The sequence below is a fragment of the Serinus canaria genome, chromosome 3, assembly GCF_022539315.1.
Source record: "Serinus canaria isolate serCan28SL12 chromosome 3, serCan2020, whole genome shotgun sequence".
In the NCBI taxonomy this organism is placed as follows: domain Eukaryota; kingdom Metazoa; phylum Chordata; class Aves; order Passeriformes; family Fringillidae; genus Serinus; species Serinus canaria.
The window spans coordinates 46,756,874-46,782,910 of NC_066316.1; the positions used below are offsets into that span (position 1 = coordinate 46,756,874).

At 39.0% G+C, this 26,037-nt stretch overlaps 1 protein-coding gene across 1 annotated transcript in view; it reads right to left on the reverse strand.

Annotated features, from left to right (window-relative positions):
* Positions 1-24,306, reverse strand: part of TAB2 (TGF-beta activated kinase 1 (MAP3K7) binding protein 2) — a 61,057-nt gene extending 36,751 nt beyond the window's left edge. The window contains exon 1 of the mRNA XM_050972374.1: positions 23,885-24,306. The gene's annotated coding sequence lies outside the window, so the exon portion shown is untranslated. The remainder of the gene's footprint in view (positions 1-23,884) is intronic.
* Between the last annotated feature and the right edge of the window lie 1,731 nt (positions 24,307-26,037).

The following is a 26,037-nucleotide window of genomic DNA, read 5'->3' on the forward strand; positions in this document are numbered from 1 at the left end:
TATCTAAGCAAACACAGTAACTGGTATAGAAATACTTAGAAATACTTTTTCTCTACTTTTACAAGTGTAATACACACATCTCCCACTTCCACAGAACACAGAGAAAACCAGTCAGGTTTGACACCTGCCTACATAAGAACTGAAATGGGGAAAATCACACAGAGGGAAATTAAAGTTATGGATTAGAATATGCTAGGAGGAAGAGCAAGAGGAAGAATTATAGACCTCAGTGCAATTTGTGACACTGAGTCCAAATTAAATTCAAACATCTGTGCCAAGTATTTGTCTGTTACTGTTGGGCTCTATGCAAACCCTTAATCAGTAGCTTCTGTGAGTCCCAACACTTTTTTTCCAGACCTTTAGATCCCTCTCCACTAACTAGATGCTTACATACCTCAGTGGAATTTGGTTTCATTTGAGTAAGACTTATTTCTTTTTAGCTCAGACACATGTCCTCTCTAGACATCACAGAGAACACATTTAAATATTTGAAACTGAAATTTGAAAATGCCAAACTTCTTAATGCCAAAAATCAAAGCCACTGCTAACGTTATTTGCACAGCAGGAAAGTTTTGATGCCAGTATAGACAGTGGAAAAGCTTTTTCAATATCATATACTGAAGTTCAGAAAAAATTGTCAAGCTCCAACTCCTCCCACGTCATCACAGCTGGCAGATCTTGCTCTGCCTTTCTGAGAAAATGCAGGATGGCCATCTATTGGCTACGAGAACAGTGAGCCTTGCAAATGGAAAAGCATATAGGTATCAAAAAGGGCTACTTGTGAGGTGCTACTGGCACCAGTCATTATGAAACTAAGGAAAAAATAAAAATCCAAACCAAAACCAAATGTTTTCAGATGGACTTCTAAACTTCATTTTCCCCTCACTGCCCTGAAAAGCTGCTTCTCACCAACAAGAAATGGAAACAGCTACACTTTCCACAGAACAGAAGTTACCACCATGTTGCAAATAATTTGTTAGCTTTTTAAAATCAAGTGGTATAGTTAATTCCTTATGTGGAAATAAAAAAAAAAGATTAAAAACATTTGAAATGCTCTGGCTTCCTCTTAACCTACAGATCTTCCAGAGGGTCTACTGATTAATCTAAAGACTGTCATAAAATCCCTTTTGGTCATTACACAAGAAGTCCTCAGAACAAAAGCCAGTGTCCTTCTACTTTACCCGAAAAACTACGTTCAAGCTGTAAAAAATGTCAGTGATCTGTCACTGGAAATGTTGTATCCTCATTTTGACACTGTCAGGGTACTCTTTTGCACATCTTAAAAAAGCAGCTCCCTCAGTGACTGAACCACTGCGGAGGCCTTTTCTCCACTATTATAATGCAGTAGTTTTAATTGCACCAACAGAGACATCTTAACCCTTTCACTGAGAGGCACAGAGGACAGATACAGCAGTTTAGGTGTGACAGTAACCAACTGAATCACACTGGGACAAATTTTCAAGAGATCACAGAAAAAATTTTGACCATACTGTGCTATTTTATATCAGTGAGAGATAGATATGTTTAGAATACATGACTGATTTCAGTCTTCCAAAGAATGCACTGAACTGTCATAATACAACACAGGTTATAATAAATAAATTAATAAATCTAGAGCCATTTAACTTCACAATGTTAAAATATATTCTTAAATATTTTCACTTCATTCATTGTTTCAGCTATAGTAAAATCAATGCCTTTTTATCAGCACCAAGTCCTAAAAGGATTGATAGCTCAGTCAAAAGAATCCTAAATGCCACCAATACCACCAATCTGAAAGGCCTTATGTCTTTCAGGAACAAAACAAAACAACACATTCTAGAACAATAAAAGTTTCTGTGAACACTCCATTTCAGTCATACGAATTTAGAATGAGGAATTATGAAATGCTCCTATGTATAGGTTAATAGTGAAATTAGTATGTGTAATAGTAGAATAAAACACGTGCTACCCACTATAATGTTTCATAGCAAAAATTCATCTAACAATTAGTTACTTAAAACTCTACAATAAGAGTTTTAAGTAATTGCCTTTTAAGAAAATTATTCCTTGTATCTCAATTTATAAGAGATACAAAAAGACCCCCAACTCTTCCTGTAACTTAAAATTCCATAAAGAAAATTCCATTACGAACAACACTGGACGTTAGAAATGTATTTCTTATCGATTCAGCAAAGAAATCACTATTAATTACAGTGAAATGCATTGCCCATACTCCTTTTTCCAACATCAGAGGAAATTCTGCATGAGTGGTCTTTACAGTTTCCCAACTACTGCATAATTTTCTCAAATATCAGTGACTGGAACAATTTCACTCATGCACAGATAAGTAAGCTTACCCTTATATTAAAATTTCTCTTCAGTCCATACAAAAGCTACAAACAGTCAGCAAAAAAAATGTCTACAAAGAACAGATTTGTGCTTCCTTTCCAAGCCACAAAATGTAGAAGTTTAGGAGCTGCTTTCCCCCAACCCCCCGCTCCACTTTAAAGAAACCTTAAACTTTGCATAATTACAAAAAGCTCTATGCAGTTTTTGCCATAGTGTATAGTGAACTCTTAAAGGAACACACAAAGCACAAATTTATACTGTACCATTACCTTTGATTTCTCAATAGATAAGTAATTGCTCAACTTAAACATTACATGATAAATACATGATTATATACAAGGATATTTATAAATGGAATTGGGTAGAAAGCATTACAAAGACTCATTACCAAATGAAATAAATGAAACTGTTCTACAGCCACACAAGAGCTTAGATATTTGCCAACTTAAAGAGTAAAAGCCATGAAATACTGCAATTTTTTTTTTTTTATCCTAGAAATATACTGTTAGGCACACATGACTCAAGGAAGCCCACCTTAGCAGAATGATACCAGTATACAAAGAAATGTAATATCAGTTCTTTTATTCTACATTCTACACTATACATGCCAATATACAGAAATACAAAATTTAGAAGTAAAGCAGCATGAAATTCTAACTAACAAGTCTGAGTAAAGGAAAATACTTGCCTTCCTCCCAATCCATTTATAACATGAGACTGAGAACTAAAGCTGACATCTAAAATTATTCAAAAATCTTATCAGAAATGAAATTAAAGAATTGAATTGTCCGTGTACAGGATATTTGACAAGCAAATTGAGCCAAAGTTTCAGGATAAAGAATGAAAGTATTTTTATGCTTCCTTTCCCAAGGGGACCCATAGTTACAAAGATTCAGCAAAGACCCACAGATGCATAAGAAGGAATTACTATTCTTAGCACATTATCTCCTGAAATCTTAAATCTGTTCTTCAGATGTTTAAGTTTCTTATCACATCTATTAAAAAACTGTGAATTTCATTTCTTCTAAGACTTTCTGTTGCTCTCATCTTCAAAAATAAAGGCTGAATGAACTGCAGGAACACCACTGTTGTTGAAGATGGAAGCAACTATCTTAACATTACATATATTCTAAGAAGACAGCATAAAAAAGCAGAGGATGTCTTGATTTTACAGTTCTTCAATTTTCTAATGATCCATAGTAGTTCAAATCAGTTTAAGTAAACTATAACAAATTTTACACAGAACTGTCAAGACAGGTTTTATAGACGTATTTTGACAACATAAATATATCAGAGCAAATTATATACCCCACAATTATAATTTTCTCCATTCTACAGTCAAACTGTGCTAATAAAAGCTGTATCTGTGTGAAGAATATTTTGGCAGCATAGTACAACTGTACCTAGAACACACAGATTAAGCTATAGTTTCACAACACTTTTTCCACTACAGTACCAGCTTAAGCAGTCTCATTCCTCAGCTGTGCTGGCACAACTGTTTGTGCAGCTGAGCAGTGAGGCCGGTCAGGGAATCAATCCAGGTTAAAAATAATATTTTTCTGATGGTAAATTCCACAATCTGCTTTGCTGCAAAGCCACCTGGCACATTAACTAGTTACACCAGCACAACTGAGGGGCAAGGCAGGAACAAGAAGCTAAGGTCAGGGCAGCCCATGCCAGTGCTGACATGGAAAGAAATACTCATGAAACTACACTCTTGGTCTTTAAATGTTTTGGCATTCCCTGATTAAGTGCATTATCCAACTACCACAGAATAAAAGGGAATACTAACTACTACCTCATAAGCATGTTTAAAAAAAAATAAAAAGGAGGTTTCCACCTAGTTTTGAAGAAACTCAAAACAAGGGTTACAAGAAATTGTCTTAGAAACTCATTTAAAACACAAGTTTCAAACTGCCTCCCCCCATTCCCTCACCAGGATCATTTCCTGTCTGTGGAAGAGGTGAATTTTATCATTTACTGTTTCTTTCACTTGTTGGCACACAAAACTTGATTTTGGTTCTCCATCCTTCAGGAAAAAGGCCAAAATGTAACTGCATTTGTCCTCTTGACAAATCCTAGGCAATGGAAAAGGAGGGGGAAATAAACTCTTAACTTTGATTGTAACAACTGTTTACAGCCCCTTTGTATGGAAGAAAATTGTCTCTGCTCATACAGTAACAAGACTAAAACAATACAACTTATCTCACAATATTGGCTATCCTATTTCTGTAGGGGCTACACCCTAGCTCCTTGGTAAGATTTTAAGCTTCCGTAGCAAAAGGACAAGACTTTCCTTCTGTTAGTGATCTACTGTACTCCAAGTTTATTCAAAAAGATGCCTACAAGTCCATGAAAAGGGATGAACCTTGTTGGCTGTGCTCTATTGATAAGCATTTTTATCTCGGGCACAAGCTATTGGCATACAAATACTCAGGTTTACAACTACATGGCTAAAGCTTCCTGACAGAAGCTGGTTTAGATCATGCTAGCATGGCATGGAGCCATACTCCACATACACAGGGAGCACATGTGTGCTTCAACTACATTCAAAAGAAGCATCCCTGGCACACAACCTTCTACTTCCTGCTGGTTACAGCCCAATTTTTGGGAGTACTGCAGTTAATATTGAAAGAAAATATGGTTTTACTTTTTCTTAAAAGGAAAAAAACCACTAATTCTGGGAACATTCTATTATTTTGTTTTTTATCTGATTCACACATATGTATTTCACACTTAGGCAAGTCTTTGAACACATATCAGAAAAGTCAATAAAATAAATGTGTCATTCCAAACATTTAAATTTAAATATATCAAACAGCTATGTCCAACTTTTGTAGCTTCTTTCTATGAACTTGCTTCAAAGCATCCATGAGACATTTTTAACACTATTAACTTAGAGAATAAAGAATAAATGTATTTTTTCACCTGTTAACTTCAAATGTTTATCATCAGATTTAATTCAAGATACAGTTCAGAATTTTTGCTAAGAAATACTGTAATTGAAGAATAAGCCTTATAATACTGATTTGGAAGAATTTTTAACATCAAGTACACACTGTACTCTATCCAGCCATGGTTGGGCAGGGTACTTCTTAGAAACGGGTCATGAGGAACAAGCCTTGTTTAGTATTTTGATTCTTTATTTACCTCCAAACAGATATTACAATATGGCAAACCAGTAACAATAATACACAAAAGCCTGCTGACTCTGGACTACTTAAAAAAAAAAAAACAAACCAAAAACAAACCTCAAGCAGGAATGACTATAGTGTCAAACACTGACACTATAGGCTTAATTAAGTTTAAGACAGAATTCCCCTCTCACCTGAATACAACTTAGCACAGAATCAGTCATGCTGGAAGGGACCACAGGGTCATCTGGTCCAACCTCCCTGCTCAGGCAGGAACATTCTAGAGCACATGGCACAGAATGGCATCCAGATGGTTTTTGAATAGCACCAGGAGGGAGACTCCACATTCTCTCTGGGCAATCATTTCCAGTGCTCAGTCACCTTCACAGTAAAGTTCTTCCTCATGTTCAGGTGGAACTTCCTCTACATCAGTTTCTGCCTTTTGCCTCTTGCTCTATTGCTTATCCCCTCCCAGGAGTTAAGGTTGTGCACTTCCAAATCTATTTTTAAAAAAAACAGCCAGAAGCATGCACTTCTTCAGCAATTAAGAAACACAAAAGAATGATAAGCAGTGCATTTGTCAGACCTTGCCCGAATGACCCCAAATTACTGATCATCCTGTGGTACAACAGTAGTTCATATCATGTAGGAAACACTACACTGAAGTTTTGAGACAGCAGCCTGGCTTCTCATCTGGTCTGAACACACCTCTTCAGGGGTCAAGTTTCACTGCATTACTGTAACAGTATAAATTCTGATAAAATCATGGTCAAACTGTAGCCTGTGGGAGCCCACAAATATACTTTATTTAGGTACTTGTTCTAGCACCTTACCTGGTCTTGTATCACTCTGATAAAGAGTCATGAATTTTGATGTGACCAAATGTATCCCCCAACACACGTACTACCTGTTTACCTTGCACAAAAAAGTACACAGTTTATTTAAAAATGCACGTCCCCTTACATACCTCTCACTGCACAATTACAGTAAAACAAACGGGCCTAAAACAATCTACCTTCTCAGAAGATCCTACAATGAATAGCTGAGAAAACAACAGAAGCCTGCTGTCACTCAGAGGGGTTCCTTTCTAAACACCACTCCAGAGCTCTTTTGACAAGTGTTCTGCACCACATCTTGTTGTGCAAAGGTCTGAGAAAAATGGTTTAACAGTTATTATTATTGTCATCTATTCAAAACTAGCAAGCTACCTTCAGTGAAGTTTCTTCATCTATTTATTATTTACCAGCCATTTTTCTGTGCCCTCACACCTCCAAACCAGCCCGGCTCAACAGGTTGCTGCTGCCACCTGCCGGAAGAGCTTTACTCTCTCCATCACAAAAACTTCCCTGGATCTTCTGCTCACTGGACACTTGAAAAGGGGAAGAACATTTGCTAGGTGATCAGCAAGTGATTATCTGGCAGCCTGAATCTGTCTGTAGCAAATGGAGCTGGTTAGAAGAGGTACAAGAGAAGTGCAAATCCAAGCCCACGTGTAGGGGAAGGTACACTTCTTTTGTTAACAGGAGGGAATTCTTATAATGGCACTGTATTATTTCCAGTGACAGGAACAAGCAGAATGACTGCTGAACTCTCAAAGCCAACTAGCATGATGCTTGTTATAAATAAAGCCACCTACTGTTATCATCAACAAAACTAACCACGTCAATATTGCTTACATAAACGATAAAACAGATGATTTCTCAAGTCCACCATTTACACATATACATTTAAAGACACTTGGGACTTTGAAAACCAAACTCTTAGCTGATTTTAGGCACCTTCTAGAATTCTTGGTCTTGCATCCCTTTGCAATGAAGTACTGAATTAATATGAAGTAAAGATCACACATATTCGATTTCAAGCTTTCAATGAATCTTCAGGGAGCTGAAACAAACTATTCCATGTTAGCAACTCTGCTAATACCCATCAGTCTGGTAAAAGAGCAGAAAACCAATTCATCTGTCCACTAAATTCATTCAAATTTGAATTAAGTCTCCTGAAGTTGCAAGTGAAGTAAGGCATGAAGCATAAACAAAGCAATTGAGTTGTACAGGTATCTGGTAATTCATAAAGATAACTTCCATAGTGCCATGGCAATGCATTAGCTTAGATTGGTACTTCATCACTCAATTGTGAAAGCTCCTCTGAACACCAAACATTCCATTGGGCAGTTTTACATTTTTACCTTTACAACAAATGTCACTTTAGATTAATTGTAGTTATCAGCAGCATGAAGCTTACTGGAAGTCTTTGGAATTCCAGTTTTAAAAGTAAGAAGCAGTCATCAATATAGATGACCACATATAAATGGTCATGGAAGACTTCAGAAGAAAGTCAAAGAAGAAAGAAATAAATTCTTATCAGAACAATTTCTTTTCCTTTCTCTCACTTTGTTTCATTCAAAATATTCAGAAGTTATGTCAGCTATGTTCTTCAGTCTTAAAGGACAGAAGACTGTGGTTTAAGAATATTGAAATTCTAACTTCAGTACTGGGCAAGCACCATGCAGCTCATTGTAAAACCACTGGAGTTGGCAGAGGGTTTCTTCTCCTACTTATTCTTGTCACTTCTTCATGCACATTCTACCAGGTAACAATAAAATATATTCAGAAACCAACACTTAAATAACCCTACATTCCTTTTTGTCTAATCTTTCATCTGTTAAAGAGCAATCTTCCCACAGTCAGCAAGACCAAACCAGGTAAAGACGTTGTATGAAATAGGTCTGGCACTGTAGGCTGGAAGAATATGCTAAAACAGGTATAGAAAGAACACAGTGCAGATTCCCTTGTAGAACACTCAGGTAAATAAAGTAAGGAGGAGAAAGGTCCTGAGAAAAAACACACTAACGAGAAAAAAATCTTGCGCAGCAGACAACCAGTTTAAACAGCAGATCTTTGGAGAGGGATAGATGAGTCAATTATGCATACTACAAACAGGCTCTGACTACCCTCTGCTGAATTCCTTTAAAATATATTGCTACAAATCCTACCAAGTATTGTATCAAACTACAACATTCTCAACATAAAAATCCATATGCCTGCCTACAATGACTTGCTGATCAGTTCTTAGCAATTTCATCTGCTCTTGAAAGTTATGTTTTACTGCCTGCTCTGATAAAACTTTTATCTACCTCAAAACATAAGACCCCAGCATAGTAAGACTCAAAGCTCAGGCTCTCCCCACTCTAATTTCAGTAATTTTCAACATCTTAAATTTCATTCTTTAAGTCCAAGCTGCCAAGATAAAACTGCTACCCACATGAAGCTGTACGATGCATTTTGCATGTTTGGAATAATAAAAACAAGAAAGTCCCTTTTTCTGTCAAGGAACAAAGTAATCACACATGATTCTAACCAAGTAAAGAGGAGTAAAAAATTCAGACCAGATTATCAGAGAACACTTCCCCATGCACACACAGACTCATGTTCCTCACTTGCTATTTGCTCAAATAAAAGCAAATGCCTGCTTTTTATGCATGACATTAAAGGTAAAAACCAAATACCTGGAAGCTATAATCATGGTCCCTTAACAAAGCAAAGATACTTACAACACCACTCTCCCTAACAGCTGAAGAAAAATGAGAGAAATAAAAAAAACTTCTCCCTTATGAACATCTGTGCAAATCAGGCTTCTCAAAAAAAAAAAAAAAGGTTAAAGTATTGGTGGCAAGAAGCTACCAATTCCTTTAACTCATTTAAAAAGTGAAGATATTCAATTAAGAGATTCAATTAATTATTTAAGCCTAATTGAAAACCAGTTTGTTCAGAATATCCAGGCAGAAAATTAGGTTCTCAAGCTTTTTAAAGAAAATAGTCTCTTGTTTGTCTTAATATGATTCACACAGACCATATTTCTTTTGCTGAAGAACATCTTCAATTAAAATGCTTCAGATTACAGATAAAAACCATTGCAAAACACTTATAACTACACTTCAATCCAGAAAACAAAGTCAGTATACTAAAATGTATACATGCCATGGTGTTGATTTTTATCAAAGTGAAAGGCAGAAGTGAAAGTGAATTTTTGCTAAGGCAAAAACTTTGATTGCTTAGAAAATGACTGGCTAATGCAATTAGTCTATGCTTCTCTCATTTTAATGAAATATAAAGCAGATTTGTTCTAACAGAGGCAAATAGTTTTGGTTATTTTAAGGATTTGGGGACATCTCCACCCAACAGTTCATTCATATGGGTCATATTTTGAGAACAGCAAGCTCAAAGACATAGTAATAACCAAACATACAATTAAAAGATATGCTTGATGATTGAATAGAACAAATCTTCAGTTTTGCACATTGCTGTACTTCATTTCACCCATATTTTCCTGAGAAAATGACTACAATTACTAAAGAAAATTCCTTGAATTTTTCTTGCCAGGCTTCTAATCCAAAATAAACTCTCCTTTTTTCATTTTGGCATGCTTTAAAGTTTTTGCAATTACATGTGAAACTGGGACAGTAGGACAAGCCTCAAGGAACCAACAAATGCAACTCTTTCACTCTCCTGGCATGATCACTAATACCTTGTCCTACACACTCCAAAATGGTGAAATCTCTTATGGTTAACTCCCACTCCATAGAGCTGGGTAGGTGGACAGACTCTAATGAGCAAAGAAAAATGTCCACCCACTCTTTGGAAGGACACCAATCATTTTGAAAACACTTGCACTTTTCATAATATAATGACATCACCTATCACTACCAAAGAGTCAAAACAGTAAAATGTGTGCCCACTATCAGACATTTGGGTACTGCTTAGAAAGCCCTGTGGTCCTAATTCCCACAGAAATAGACGCAAGCAGAATGAAAGGTCTGAAGCAGCTGGGCCAGGGAATATGCAGTTAGATAACTAAGCAGCCAAGTACCATGAGCTCCAACTTCCCTCCTGTTCCCTAAAGATAAACCAAGTAACTAAAGGGCAACTTCTACTTCCTTCTCATTTACGTTGCGTGACTCGCCTTGAGAAACATCTCAGTTTATTTCAGGAACTTTGAGATTTGATTTAATTTCCCAGCAACGCTCGTGGTACCCTCTCCTGATCAAGGAGCACAGAGGATTGTGTCTCACACATGCTTTTACTTCTGGGCTGATTGAATACTTTCCCTTACTTCTGGGCTGGCTGGGCTCAGTATTTTCTTTTCCATTCTTCCACCCCTTACAAAACTCAAAATATTTCTTTAATTGATGGGAGAGATGCCACTGGTAAATCCAGTATTTGTGTAAATACCTACTGGAAGCCAAGACTGCCAAAAAAAAAAATTCCTTTTTCATATTAATCAAGGATTTCACTTGTTTACCAATATATCCTTTAGTCATAAAATTTTAATGACAGTAAGGCTGGGTACTTCAGCCAATCCTTAAAATGCTGTCCCAAAACAATTCAATACTGCCACTGTCATTCCTCCTGTTTCCAGGCATGCATTCCCCCTCTCCCTCTCCTCCTGTGAATGCCCAATTCTGGCACTCATCTGATTCTCCAGCAAGCTAGTTCATGGAGCAAAATCAGAACAGGGAATAATGTCATGTTAATTTTTTGCTAGTTTAGCTTTGAGTCAGATGAATGTCAGGGTGAACACAGGGAAAGAAGCAGAGCAAACTTACACTGATCTACAAATCACACCCTTAACATTTCCTAAGGACAATATTGGAGATGGGACAAAAATATCTATTTTACTCAACACTAAATCAGACTTTTTTGATTTTACATTACCTTAGCACTAGAATAAACACTGAAAAAGTTAAAAACCTAGCCCAATCACACAAAGCTGCTTCTGGCAGCTGTTATAAACAAGCAACAATGTAGGCCTGTAGGATAAGAGGAAGGAGGAAACATACTAGTTCTAGAGAAGCTACACAAAGGGTAAATAACAGCAAACCACTTCCTTCAATTGATAGCAGCTATAATTGGAAACTCTGTCAAAACACAGCACCTGAACTTACAGGCAGCAGAGAAGTTTCAGAAAGACTGGTAGGACAACAGCAAAAGAGAACCTCCCACCAAGAGTTAGGGAAGAATAAACCTTTAGCTATTTCACACAGTATCATAAGCAAAAAAAATGGCCACAGAACTCCCCTTTTCTGACAATCCTGTCCTCCAGAAGGTCAATTGAGATCCTTAGATATAAAGGGTTTCCATATTAGGAAGAGACTCACAGCTGGACTGCCATAGTTTTAGGCTAACAAAGCTTTACTTTGTATCTGCAGTTATCTTCACCTGTGAAACTACACTGGCAGAAATCCCTGGGGTAATAGTGGAGGACTTTTGACAGCTGTCAGAAAAAAAGGGGGAAAAGAAAGGGTGAAGTGTGGTAATGGAAAACTAGTTGCTATTTTCTTTTTCTTCTCTATTAGTTCCCAAACCAACACATATAAGGACAAACCCAAGTGTACCACTGCAATATTTGGGAGGAAGTCTCTAGTTTCCACTTATTTTCTGCCAAACTTGCAGTAGTAGAAAATAAACAAAAAATCCATCCAATAATCTCCACCAACACTAAGATGAGGTAACAGACACTGAAAGGCATGCGTTAAATAGAAATACTCATGGTGATGCCGATAGAACTTGGTTTTCTTGTTGATTTTCTTCCAAGGCCCTATCTGATGCACAAGAAGAGAAAAGTAACAGACAGATATCTAAGCAGCTATTCATCTAGCTCCCAGTTAGCTACCCATACTTAGCTTCTTCTAGATTAAGATACAGATTTCCCATCAAGAAACTGATCATATATAATTTTTTAAATTGCTATTTTTGTAGGATCCCCATGTTTCACTATGAGCTATCTTCAAGGAAGACAAGAGTGCTAGTTGTTCTCCATCCTTTTGTTAAGGAAAGGACAATGTGATCACTGCACTTGCTGTTATGTAAGGGACTAATACCACTGATCTTTTTTTCTGCATTTTACTCCACACAAGATTCAGGGGAAGGGGATTAACAAGGAAAGAGGAGAGGAAAGCCAGGAAGAGCTGAAAGGCCTCCAGCATTCACAGCTTCCCAGTACCTATTGTTTCCTGATGTTACAACCTTTAAAATATGATTACTAACTCTTTTACAAAATAACCTATCATCTAACTTTTTTCCTACCTTAAATAAAATTCATTACAAGAAACCAGACAACAGATACATACTAACAAGAAAACTAGCTACTCAAAAGGAAAAAATTAACTAAGTAACCTGCTCTGAAAAAGGCAGACAAGGAAAAGTAACAGGAAAGCTGAGAACGAATAGAAAAGATGTCTCATGGCACCCGGCAAGTATAGAAGGTCTTCCACTTTTTTACATCACTTGAGAAGAAAAAGAGTCCAACGGCAGCAGTAACTTTAACATGACTAAAATTGACATCAAAAATTCAAAGGACTTGCAACTAAGATTTTGTCCTTGCGTGATCCCAATTCCAAGCCCTCTCTGTAAACTGTGGACACAGAAGAAAAAGAGAACATGAACATTGTTTATTGTAATGATGTCATGAACATCATTACAATAAACAATTTCTACTCAGATTTTGACTTCTCACTGTGTTTTCTGGATATTGGCTGGATATATCTTCTGGATATTGATATCAGGAAAAAAAAAAAGAAAAAAATAAAAAGAAAACAGGAAAAAAAAGAAAAAAAAGGAGAAAAAAAAAAGAAGAAAACATAAAAAATACATACAATTAGGAAGAACTGCTAAACCTCAATGTTTATCTTCTAACCAGAGATATAGCCAGAGATTGTGTATTTTCAGGAAACTAAAGAAAGCGGAGAACCCATTTTATGAAAATAAATATTAAACAAGAGCATGGTGAAAAAGTACCTCTACTAGTCCAGATATCTCTTCACAGCTTTGACATACTAATACATTTCTTGCATTTGCAACAAAGATAAGAGGCCTGTTAATAGAAGTAGACCGACTTTTGAAAGATAAAATGAACAGTGTCAAACAGATAAAGCAGCAAAGGATTTTTAACTATTTAGCGCTATATTTCACAAGAATTGAATTTTTACTCATCCCAATTTTCTAATGCTTGTCCTGCAAAAACAATAAGCTATAGGTTACAGGCAGCATTTTTTAAAGGCACGCATAATTTAAAAAAGCAAATGGGGACTTTTCAGAGGAACTGGCAAGAACCAATGTATTAAAAAAAACAAACAACCTCATGCTTTAATTTTGTGATATCACCAGTTTCCCCTATAAATAAATAGCAAACAAAGTACTATTCCTTCCAATTACATTCTAACAAGAGGTTCAGAAAGGATGATAAAGGAGTGACAACAAATTCTTAAGTTCATAAGGCAAACAAAGCTCCACTGCTAGGCTTCTCCTAAATCAATTTAAGATCCCAGTCAATCCATATATACCAGAAAACAAAGCTACAATAGCCAAAGAAGGTGGCAACGGTAAAACATAAAATGAGAAAGGGCTTTTGAAACCAGTGCATTTTGACAGTCTGCACAGTCACTGCAGGCATTCTGCAGCATTCATTGACATGACAGTGTAAGGTGATGACTTGCCCTTATCACAAACAGGCAGCAGCTTGAAGTCACACAGACAATCCTGAAATATTGTTTTGTCCAAGACTCTTAAAAACTTCAAACATAAAGACAAATTTATTTTAACTAACAAGATTCTATGCTAGTATAGCTCTGAATATTTTTCTAGATGATGTATTCCTCTAAAACTATATTATGTTGAGGCATGTTGCAGGTCTCAATCTCATTTGCGTTGGCAAGAATTTCCCCACTCATTGATGGGGAGTGGAAAAATCCTTCCAGAGAGCTGCCCCTGGCTCTGCACTGAAGAAATATAAGCTTCAGTTTGGCCCGTTCTTTTGGCTGGTTTCAACAGGAAGGAAGCCTGTAGCTTCATCAACTCTGCTAACTCCATTAGGTGGTACTTCAAGATACTCTCTTGACACAGCAATACAACTGGCAACCAAAACCCCTAAGAAATCAAACAAAAACAATATAATAAACACAACAAAGAAAACATGTCAGAAACCACAGCCTAAGCTTTAGCCTGAAGAAGTTGTTGGTATCTGCCAGCCAAGAATCTGAACATGAAGGCCAGATTAGCAACTACTGCTGAGTTCCAAAGTCCATTAAAAATGAAAGAAAGAAACTGAAAGAAAGAGAACACCTACACACTAGTTTTAATTTACTCATCTTTAAATGAAGCTTTGTATTCATTAATATGTTTGAATAGCAGATTATAATTTAAGAGATTCACTAGCTTTGTCTTATAACCATTAAAGGTTATGAAAGGCTCCAACTTCATACTACAAACAATGCTCCCTTTGTAGTACACAGGTGAAACATGAACATCATTACAAAACATCTGTTTTGCTAGCCTAATTTAGCCACATTTTTCTCAAGAGTCAACAAGTGCTGCACCTTTTCTCTGAGTCTTTCTCTTAGTTTGCATAACTCATTGCACTGACACTTACCTATTAGTCACACTTTGACTAGTTTCAGTGGGACCTGATTTCCTACTAAACTGTGAAACTAGACTTCAGCATTTAACGATCAGAAAACCTTAGAAAAAACTCTTATTGACAAAGAGAAGACTGCTAGGATTCTTGCAGGCACCATCACTTGAAGCTAATTAAAATACAGTTGTTGAAAACATTTAAGACTCCTTGATTATGTCCAGTATTTACAGTATGTCCAGATATTTACAGTAATTACTGTAAATTAATTACTGTAACCACCTTTCATCCAGGTAGGTCACTAGTGAAGATTTTAGCAGTAGAATCCACATACATGGGTTCTGTGGTGAAGTTAGTTTAACTAATTAAATTAGTTCAACTTATGAAGTTAGTTCTACTTTTTGAAGGGCTAGCTTTTAATTTATACCATTTCAGTATTTCATTTGGTGACTCTCTGAACAGCTGCAGTGCCACAGCGCATAAGGATGAATCCTTGAGCGGGTCTTCTTGCTTCTCTGTCATAGGACCACTCTCAGGTCTACAGTTTCATAAGGGGCTTTCATCATCCACAATACCAGCTAAACCAACCCTTATTTCTTCTATGTATCTATTCTTCTGGTTTTCCTACCATATCTCAGTTTTGCAGAAAAACCTATTTGTGGGCTGATACTAAAACCACATCAGTGAACTCAGAGGAAAGGATGGCAAGTCCATGCCCTGTCACTGATGTAGCACAAAACAACCCCCTCAGTGTGAAGTTACAGGAGGCTACCAGACTGATCCAGCAGCTCCTTGGCACCCAGGGCTTAGTCTCAGCCCACAAGATCACTTAAGTTTAATAGCAATCTGGTTAATTTTCTATCCACCCATAGAGAAACTGCTCTGGCTCACAGACAGATGAGACCAGAACAGGGGACCAGCTGCTTGTGTCAGTGAAAGCAGTCTTCCCTGTTCAGTCACAGCAAAATATCAATGGCCCCTGATGCTCACAAACACTTGTGTTCTTCCATTTTTTGCTCTAAATCTCCTATCTCAAAGCCATTTTTTTATATTACTTCAAGAATAATTAATGTATGCAGAATACTGATAAAATAGCGAAAGCGTTCCTTTCATGGCAGCTAAGGCCTATTTTTGTATTAATAAACCAAAACTACTCACTCAACATTGCAGCTCTTCCAGAAAAACAGCGCTATTCTGCACATGTAACTGCACTACACCAGCAATCTCTCTATGCAGACTGCTGCACTATGGAGGGATGACACTTTCATCCATCCAAAATCATGCAGCCATGCTGGTACCTTTCCCAGCTTTGACAAAACCAATAGCATCAGAACAGCCAAGGTACCACATTGTCAAACTGATATTTTTTCTCCACAGTATGTGTATGAAAGCACTACTGGCAGAAACTATATTTTCCTTTTGATCTGGAAACCACAGGGGTTTTCAGCCCCATGCAGGGGAAAGAAGAAACAATTAATGGGTATTTTCCCTGAACCTTGCTGCTTAACACAAGAGACTGGAAAGAACAGGAATTTCCACAATTCAAACGACAGCTTTCACCTGCTGCTTACAATTTATTTTATTCTCCTTCACCAGATATTGTGGAAGAGGAACAAAAAAGTGTTGCACTTACTTTATGCATGGAAAAGAAAGATCAACATGTGCTTCTTGTAGAAGCACAAAACCTGATCCTTTAGCAATTTTTTTACATATATGTTCATACTAAGTTTTAACTCAGAAACAAAACACAATTAAATATGTATTTTAAAGAAGTTGCTTGTGGTCAAATTTTCCTTGTATTCAACTCATTTTCTGAAGAAATTAAGACGTTGTCATTCAGAGTAAAGCCCCAAGTGTGTCACAGATGTGATCCACTCTGATAACCTTCAACTCTCAGCTTTGATACACTGACCTCTACCCTAAGCAGCTACCAATGAATACAAGCTAGTGAGGGTCTAACTCAAGCAATTTCATACCTCTTCTATGAGTTTTCCAGGCAAATATTAAAAGTAACGTCAAAACATCACTAAATGAATTACAGCTATCAAAGACAGTTTTAATTAATTTTTAAAGACTGGAACAATTTTAAAATTACTGGAGAACTAACAGGCCTTATGAATTCAAGATAAAATACTTTGCTAAATGTCTTTGTCTAATCCAATATATGTACCTAGTAAGCAAATTTATTATTCATAGAACTGCAAACTCTTCTAGGACTGACTTATTTGACAAATATTTATACACTGCTTTGCACAAAAGGGCCTAATACACATTAAACTCTAGTCAATACAATATAATAATCCGGTATTGGCAGTTATTACAGCAAGACAGTTTTAAATACACAACTTTTTGCATACAAAATAATCTTATCCCCATTTACTGAAGACAAGAGTGGTACTTAAAAAAAAGAGAGCAAGACACCAGATTTTTTTACTGCTATGTACTTATCAACCTAAAATGCTTTTTTAAGCACACTTTTGCTGAGACCCTGGAGATTGTCTGTTCCCAGGCTTAAGGCCGTTAGACTTAAGAAGGCTCTTTAAGATAGATAACCTACTATTCCCTTTGAAAAACAAATGCTTGTTCAGCAAATGGAAAGTTGGAGTTTGAACCAGTTGAATGAATAGAAAGAAATCCAAGTACAGAACTCAAAATATTTTTTTTCCCTATCATTCTCTCAGGAAAGCCTAAATGAAGCAGGGGCAAACTTGGCAATGATACTGTGCAGAAGAGACAAAATGGGAATGAAATGACAAGTGCTGAATGAGTCTCTTAAGAAAGATTAGAACAAAAAGAATGGCAAAGTCATGTATAAACAAGAGGGCACTAATGCTTCAGCTATAAAGTATAGATCAGCACACCTCGGCAAGGTAAATGGAGAGGATACGAATGACCAGATTTCCTCTTTTCTAGCTTGCCTACAAATATGATGTCAGTAAGGTGGCTGGAAGAGATAAATTCTGCATGACACAGATATTTCAAAGAGTAAAGAAAAAATAAACAGAAAAACCAAAGAACTATGAATGCTGTAAAAAGACAGGAGAGTACTGCAAAGAGATGTATAGCACCGCACAGATGCAGGGAGGGGTGACTTCAGCTCTTAAGAGTTTAAACACAACATGAATCAACAAAAGATGCAATTACAAACCACACCGTACAACTTAAATATTTCTTTAATTGTGTGCTTTTTCCCCCTATATATAGGTAAAACAGTTAATTTTTTTCTATCTGGGGAAATCAGGCTTAGGACTTACACATGGAAAGACTTTTCTGCATTTCTAGCCTTCAGTACAAAACAGAAATCACTTTCCAGAACTCAAACAGCTTCAAGAAAAGAGGTGATTTATCTGAATGTACATGTCAATCACAGCTTCTGAGGCATCAGATCAGTAACTAATGTCTATGGTGTGGTTAAATTTTGAAATTTACTGCATTTTTTTAGTTACTTGACTAAACCTCTCTCATTTATGCTGTTAAAAAAGGCATTCTGAGAACACACTGATAAACTGATGGATCAGCATGAGATTTTTATACACAGTGTAATTTCCTTTGAAAAATGCATTCTAAAGCCCTAGCTTTGACAGTCTCTAAGAATTACTCCCTAAACATATTTATGCTTGATCTTTCTACAAGTCACTTATGAAAACACCTGATAACAGGAAAGCATATTCTTGAAAAATAAAGATAGGCTGCAGCAAATAAAATTAAACAGTTGCTGTTAAAGAGTATTTCCCATCTGCCAGTGATTTCTTACACACTTTTACTAGAATTGTGGACAAAATAGAGGTGTACCAGGCCAATACTTATTTCTAGACTCAAAAAACTCCATAAAATCTTTACTCTGTAATAAATCTATATTATAAGCAAATAATTTCAGGCTTACTAAAACAATTTGAAACTACCATGGCTCACCTTCACAAAAAATCAGTCAGACCTGGGAGTGTATCACATGTACCATTGCCTGCAACAGCCCACAGAGACACAACTGAATCATACTACCAGCATGCAACCAACATGTAAGTCACATTATCTAAAAAACTCTAACTATACATGATGTAACAATAAATTAATGGTTTTGATTGTGTATGTTGAGAAAAACACTTATGTCTTACACACTTACGTAACTCCTCCCTTACTCATGCACATTCTTGCCCCATGCTGCTTCACACACTGTGCCAGTCTGGGCACTCCTGTTGAATCAGATCCACACAAACACAAGAGCAGCCGCAGCTCAAGAGGTTCTGTCATGAGTGGAAGCAACAATATCACCAAACCTTTTTGTTTTCAGTCTTCATCTTCTTAAAAACCTATTTTAACATGATTTTTGTTCAGGGTGCTGTCCCAGAAAGTGCCAAAGTAATATAGTCCTGTTTCCCACAGATTTTCTCTGTGTCTCAGCCATGCCCTTGTGCTCCAATTAGTCACGTTCCACCTCAATCCCAGACACCTATTATCTTACCACTCTCTCCCAAGCACTGGCCACAATATACTTAACCTCTCATGTCCTCTAACTACTGACTGGAGAACAGAGTACAGTACTTCATACCTGGCTCTTACCCCACAGACAACTGGCAGCTAAGTACAGGTAACTGCTAAATTAATGCAAAACTTTCCCCTAAAGAGATGGTCTTAATGAAGCCATCAACTTCAACAAGTTTAATTTTTGTTCAACATTATTATAATGTAAAATCTTTCACACCTTGACCCTTGGCTAATTTCTCTGCTGAAATTATGATGAGCTCAAAATTTACTGAGACACAAGATTAAATGAAATATGGTTGCTCAAGATTTGTGACTTTAGAAAAGCAAATTAAAGACAGTTTATACACTACACCAATATACAAAACCAACAACTATTTCTTAAAAACCCCTACAGAAAATAGGTGCATCTCAACATTTTATCCACAAGAGAACAGCTGATTCTGAGCTCCCAAACTGCAAAAATTTATTTTCTAGCATGTCCAGTTAACTAAGGTTTCTTAAAGAAATTGCATTTACGTGTTTTGTTTGTCCTTTTAATAACTACTTGCATCCTCTGATCATTTTCAAGTGCATTTTAAAGGATATACAAATCACAGATAAAAAGGGCTGTACAACTTTTGTGAAAACTGGCAACTTTGTAGAAAAAAGTAACTTGAATTTCAATGACAGAAAAAGCAGGCTGAATTCTGCCTTCTCCATTGGCAGCCCCAGAAGACCAGCCAGCCAGCACCACACAGCACCAAATTTGATTAATTCTGGAACAAGCATAGGATAATTTACATTTAAGTGGTAATCCACCTTAAGTTAATCATCAAAGCAGTGTGCATATAAAGTGGCTTTGTCCCATTTTTGGCAAATTCTAGCAAACCTAACAATATCATGACTAAAAGGTTTACAGTCCTAGTTGCTTGGGTGATCATATTTTAGAAACTCACATATACAACCTACATTTTTCTTCTGCCAGTATTCCTAAGTTAATGCTTTTTTAAACACTAAATGGAGCACAAGGTTTAAATCCATGCTGAAATACAAATTTTTAAATAATGGAAAAATTAAATTCTGTTCATAGTACAACCAGGATCTGAAGGAGTTTTAAACCACTCATCACTAAAGACAGCGAAATCTGATCTTCATCTGGGTTAGAACAGAAAAGAGCTACACATTTTGCACATTGCTACAAAAATTGATTCCACATAGCATTTTTCTAAGGGTAGAAGGCATATTTCAAAACAAAAAAAAAGTTTTGTGGTAAAATTCCCTGACTAGGTATTAGCTTACAATTTATTTAGCACATTACCATATTATGCTTGACTTCTTGCAACCAACAAAAAAATCCAATACATTCTAAAAATATTATGTATTTAACTATACCTTAACTTCACCTATGGCAACAAGAATACAGCAAGTGATGCCGTTCATTTAGCAATGGTCGCATTCCAAGAATACCATGATACTACACACAAACCCCACAGATCTTTTAACTTTACTTATGTCAAGCTATTTCACTTGGTTTCACTAGAATCCAATTACTATCAATTAAGGAACACCACCTAAAGGCAGTATAACAGAGACCAGAAAACTCATTAAATGTCTGTATAGCATCTGCAGTAATTTCTCGATTGAGAGTTTTACTTGCTGATCAGCTCAATAAAAATAAATCCCTTATTTTATAATTAGGATAAATGTCTACAAAAGCTTCTGTAAGGGAAAGCTTCAATACTATGTCAGTGATTTTTTGGTAAGCATTCTCAAGAGAGGGTGAAACTGAAACAACTATTATACTGAAAAATGCCTGATGACATTGGATAGTATTTTTTATAAACTTTCCAATCTGACAGCTTTCTTGCTTTCACACTTGCATTTATATATGTGAAATCCAAACCAGACCAGGTGCAAAGAAAGATTCAAGATGCCTTAGAGCATCCAACAGCATTTCTCCTCCTTGAAACAGAAAGCACACACTTGCTCAATTGAGATAACCTACTACACCAATGAAGTGAGAAAAACCCAACTTGAATCACTGTATACATTCGTGGTAAAAAAGTTACCTTTCATGTCAAGCATTTAAATATTTGAGTTTTGAATACAGCTTTAAAAAAATCCAGTTCTGAATCACTGGAATTTTTGTTCTGTTTTCTGTAAAAGCACCAACAGTAACATCGTTCAGCATTCCGCTTGCAGCAGTTCAGAAAAGATCAGCCTGATCCCGCAGTCCTAAATTTACAGTCATTTCATAAACTTGAGGTCACATCTGACCAACTTATTTCTTCCACTGTTTCCAACCATGGAGATCATGATAAGGAAGGCAGCACTTGCAACAGGATGAACAGTAACATAGTTTTACGTTTCAAAATACACTCTCACAAAGAAATAGTTTGCCAATAGCTCTTTAAGATTCCTAGCAAAAAAAAAAATAATTCTGAGAATAATCTCTTCAACAGATGACAGGTTTAATTCTACAAGACTCAAAAAACATACCAGTTACCTATAACACCAAAAACCATTACAAAACAGCATAGCCTTCAAAGCAATGCCATGGTGCAGAAAACCACTATCTTCTTCTGTTCTGTCATTGCTGGAAAAGAGAAGTTTCCACCAGGACACTGTCATAGGAAGAGTGCCCATTTTCAAGAATTCTATTACTCTATCAGCAGACATAAAAGAAGAGAGTAGAACCATTTGACTACTCTTATATTGAGAAAGATAATGGTTTGCATTTCACAAAGTCTTGAAAAGCTGGCATAAGCAAAGGTAGCAAAGCACAGCATAGCAAGATGGCACTGCCCCCACATGTAATGATAGGGATGATCTTTATCAAGTATCTCTTAAACACAAAATTGGGATGACCCAGACTGAGTACCGCCCCCAACCACCTTCCTTAGTCTTACCCTTTAGAGGCTCTCTCCCCTGAGAAGCAACATGAGTAAAACCACCCAGGTCTTCTCAGTTTTTGCTAGAAATTGAGACTTAACTGAGACTTCATTCTGCTGCAGCACAAATCAAGGTGTAAGAATACCCAAATTTAACATGTGGATCACAATCACAACTGACTGGAATTTTCATTTAAAATGGAGATCAGGACTCACTGAAGCTGATGACATGTCTTTCCTAACATGTCCCTGGAACTTCCCTCTTGCCAAAAGCAGGTATCAGAATACAGTTACAGTTGTAACTGTATACAAAAGAACAAATAATTGAAATTTGTATGTGAAACACAAATGCCTAATTATCTGGCAAATCAATAGCTAAGCTGAAAATAATTCCTGATTTCAGCAAATTGTGGCCAATAGTGAATCTAATGCTACGGCTACAGCATCATTAGCCCTCCTTATAAAGCAGTGTATGAACAGTACCATTTTCTTGGGTAAAACCGTGACATGAACTAATTTGAACTGTCTAAGACTCTGACTTATGCTAATGCTTAGAAGGCATATGTTAAGAGTATTGAAAATTATATGCAGCACGATTTTCAGCATTCTACAGGTGATCTTCAGAAACTGCTTTATCAAGTCTGTATCAGATATCCTAAACTTATGACTAGAAAACCACACCTGAAACCCACTCCTTGCTCAGAAGCATCACTTTGGAATTCCTTTTTTATGTATGTGCTTACCATCATTAATGCGGAAACACCCACAGGTCTTGGGAAGAAACCAGGCCCTGCCGAGCCACCAGGCACAGCACAAAGAACACCAGGTTTCTGCCCCGAAGGCCTTGCCTACATCTAACAGGACTGAGCATTCAGACTTTTCATACGAGCCTTCCAATGAATGAGACAGAGTATTACACACCTCCGCAGAGCGTTCCCACGTCTCCCAGAGGGACAAAACAGAAAAAGGGAAGAAAACGAGAAACACTATGCATCTCCCCTCTGCAAAACCCCTCTTATCAGAGCCATTTCAAGAATTTTTAGTCGACAACTAAATTGACTCGAATAATGGAAACTAACGTCCTAAATATACTATATATGGAATCGAGCCTAGCCAGCCCCCGCAAAGACAAGGGGCACCAAAAACTCCCACCTCAGACACACTCAAATGGCGGAGTCTCGCCCAGCGCACTCACACCTGTCACCTGCCAGGCGCCGGGCCAGCCCCTCCCTCTCTCTCTCCTCTCTCTCCCCCCCTCCCTCCCGCAGCCAGGCGAGCCCGCTGGCAGCTCCCGCCCCTCCCCGGGCAGCCGCAGCCCCCCGATCCCTCCCCGCGTCTGGAAGCTCCAGCGACTCGCGAAGGAAAATAAGTTTCCATCTCTCTCTGAACGCCCCGCTGCGCGGAGCCTTCCCGTCCCCGCTCTCCCACCCCGCCCCAGCAGGCCGGCAGGAGCGGGGTGCCGGGGCTGCTCCCTCCCCTCGCACAGGCCTTCCCTGTCTTCCTCACCCTAGCACAGCCCGGGACGCGCTGACCGGCCGCGGAAGCCCCGGCCCCCCGCCCCTGCCGGCCCGCTGCGCCTCTCCCTGCAGCCCCCCGGGGATGGAACCAGGAAACCGGCCCGGGGAGCCGCCACCAGGCCCGTCTCGGCGGGGTCAGCCTTACCCTGCTGCCGCTTCTCCTCCTCCTCCTCCTCCTCCTCCTCCTCCTCCTCCGCCGCCGCCGCCTCCCCCACCACCAGGGCAGCAGCCGCCGCCACTACCGCCGCCACTACCGCCACCAGAGCCGCCGCCGCCTCCGCCCGGCAGGGGGGACCCCGCCGACCCGACCCTCTCCGCAGCCTCCCGCCGCCGCCGTTCCGCTCCGCGGGGGGAGGAGGCGGAGGAAGGAGGAATAGGAGGAAGGAGGGCAGGGGGGTCCGTGCTGCCGCGGCGGCGGGCGGGGTGGCGTGGGGGTGTGTGAGGGTGTGCGTGCGGTGGCTGTGGCGGCGCCGCTCCCGCTCAGCCGGAGCCGCCGCTGGGGCCGCGCGCCGCTCCCGGCCCCCTCCCCCCGCGCTCTCTGCGCTCCGAATCAAAATAGAGCGACAATATGGCGGCGGCGGCCCCAGCATCGCGAGACCGCGCCGCGAGCGCTAACGGGGATGCGCCGCGCGCCAATGGGCGCCGGGGCGGGCGTGGGGAGGGGGGGGCGGGGGGGGCGCGGGCGGTGCCTCTGCCGGCTCCGCCCTCAGGGCGGGGCGCGAGCGCGAGCGGGAGCGGGGCCGCCGCCTCAGCGCTGCCGGGACCCCGGCGGGACACCGGGACACTGGGGGGCGCGGGAACTCTCGGCGGCTCCTTCCTGCCCTGCCGCCACCGCTCCACCTGGCCCGGAGCCAGAGGAGGGAGAGGGGGAAGCGGCGGTGGCGCGTAGGTGGGCTGCCCGCCTGGAAAGCAAGCAGGGTCTGAATGGGCTGGGGCAGCATCTGCGAGGGGAAAAAAAACCCCAAAAAAATGAATATTAATTAAGCCCTCCCTCTCCCAGTTAATAAACAAACCGGTTATTTCGAGGGAATTGCCAGACGCTTTCTCTCAGAAATAGGAGCGCTTACTCCACATTACTCAGAGTACGTGCTTTCCATCATCCCTCTGAGGTAGAGCTCTGTCCGACTAATCATCTCCCAAAAATGTCTCCAGGCAAACAGGGCCCGGAATGCTGCTGTATCCCTCTTCCCCTCTCAGCTCCAACAGCACCCTGGCCCAGTCCACAACAGGCATCCTTAATTTTAGTTGGCTATCCAAGTAGGTCTTTGTATTTCTGTAATTTGGGAAGTCTCAGCTTCAATGAAAAGACAACTTTCTCATGATATAGTAAAATCATCCAGTAAATCAGTTGAGTTTCAGGGTTGTGATACCTTACACTGTCTACTCCTTATTCTTCCTATATTTGATTTCTTCCTGCATCCCTTGAATCCTCCTCCCTCATCCCTGCAGTGAGCAGGTGCTGCCCATGTTGCCTAACAATAGTCCATCCATCCATCCATCCATCCATCCATCCATCCATCCATCCATCCATCCATCCATCCATCCATCCATCCATCCATCCATCCATCCATCCATCCATCCATCCATTCTTGTGTCATCTTACTCTGAAAAATACAGTCAGACACAGAAATAATTTTAAAGTAATTGTTATCATCTATTGCAAGGAGAAATTGCCTGAAACCCTGCAACCTAGAATGGGACCTGGCAAGGGATGGGATGTGCTGACGCTTTCAGGTTTTCCCATACAGTAGGCCTAGGCTGGAATCAATACAGAGAAAGGTTTTCTCCACCACCTTAACTCCCAGAGGCACCAGTGATTTCCTGAAGATGTCAGTGTGTGAAACGTACGGGCAGGCCACAATCATCTCAAACCTAAAAACTATCCCTTGCACTATCCATTTCAGTGGTGTGACAAGAGAGAGCTGCACCTTCTCTATAAGACCTAAGCTGTTAGACTGGCCAATTAACAATTGCAACACTGAACGACAGAAACTGATAAAAAATCTAGCATGCTGTAGGCAGGAACTAAATTACTCATGACAATTTAGGCTAAGTGTTCTGTTACAAGAAATAAAGACATCCTTGCCATTGAAACAATGGATATTTGAAGAAATGATTGGAAATGCATTTTCCAAATGAAAGTATTAACAAGTGAAAAAATCCCTCTCAACTACATTTAGTTAAAGCTGTCAGAATCCCAAAGGAAGCAACTGCAAGGACTGACTGCTTGGAGTAGGCAGGGAGAGAGAAAATACCAAGGAGTCTAATAGTGAATTGTTATGCTGTGGTGGGGAAAAA